Below are 1,175 nucleotides of genomic sequence, written 5' to 3'. Positions count from 1 at the left end.
ATTTCCTACTAACTGAAAATATTAGGTGTGTCCCGCGCGCTCATATGACCTTATGCAGTTGCGAGCGCCGTAAAACACTTTACAAAAACAAAAATACATCCATGTTCTCATCCGAACACACAGGAGGCATTTCAATAACGTGGAACTTACATTTGATTGAAATTTGTGAGGCATTGTGGTGAGATCAGGCGCTCGTCAATATAATGAAATCCGAGAAATCAGCAATTTTTTTCCGAATTTTTTTTTTCGCTGCAACAACTTGCTTGTCCATTCAAAAACACTTTTAAGCGTGGATTTTATGGAAAACGTTGGTTAAAGGTAAAAAAAAAATAATGTAAATTTTCAGTTTCCAAGGACTCCTCAGCTATGGATGTCACCAAATCTTTACGCGGGTGGTTGGCGGGTGCTCTGGTGTGGTTTGCTCCTTCTTTCCTATCAAACATCTATCGTCCTTATCTCCCCCTCCTTCTTTTTTGTGTTTGTTACTCTCTTGTAACGTCTAATCTTCTGGCGCTCATATAACCTTATGCAGTTGCGAGCGCTGTAAAATCTCTACTAGAAACTAGAAAACCTTTACGGCCATTTTCTCGCTAATTTTACTTCTTAAAACCAGGTGACCCCCACCTCAGTCAATTGTAAATATCTCGACTTCTATTCAAGATAAATATATATTTCTTTCAATGAAAACAAGGCAATCTAATAACCTTTAAGATGATACCAATAACTCCATATGCCCCAAAACTGACAAGCGCCTGATTCCGCCGCGTCATAACACATTTGTTTGTTTTTTCACCACACATTTATTGTAAATTGTAATGTAGATGTTTTAAGCCCTTATATCGACACACCGTAGATCATTTAGGAGATGGACGGCTTTGGCCATGCCCTTCAGGGGCAGCCCGGGCTGAGAGGGATACAATATTCCAACAGACAGACGACAGAGATCACAGATTTTACTAAAGAAAAAAAATTAAAAAAGAAAGAAAGAAAGAAAACTCGACGCGCTGGCATATAAGCGGATAGTTAGAGAAATGTAGGAGTACGCCTTTGGCCGATAGTTATAGTAACAACCCATCTTGTTTGACCTATTCTTTAACTGTTTAACATACATAATATAATGAGCATTATCATAACACTTTGCTAAAATGAAAAAAGGCACTTTCTTTTTTTACTCC

Source organism: Aplysia californica, unplaced genomic scaffold (assembly GCF_000002075.1).
Source record: "Aplysia californica isolate F4 #8 unplaced genomic scaffold, AplCal3.0 scaffold01542, whole genome shotgun sequence".
Taxonomy (NCBI): Eukaryota; Metazoa; Mollusca; class Gastropoda; order Aplysiida; family Aplysiidae; genus Aplysia; species Aplysia californica.
The sequence above is the reverse complement of the archived record's forward strand: the minus strand, read 5'-3'. Positions refer to the sequence as shown.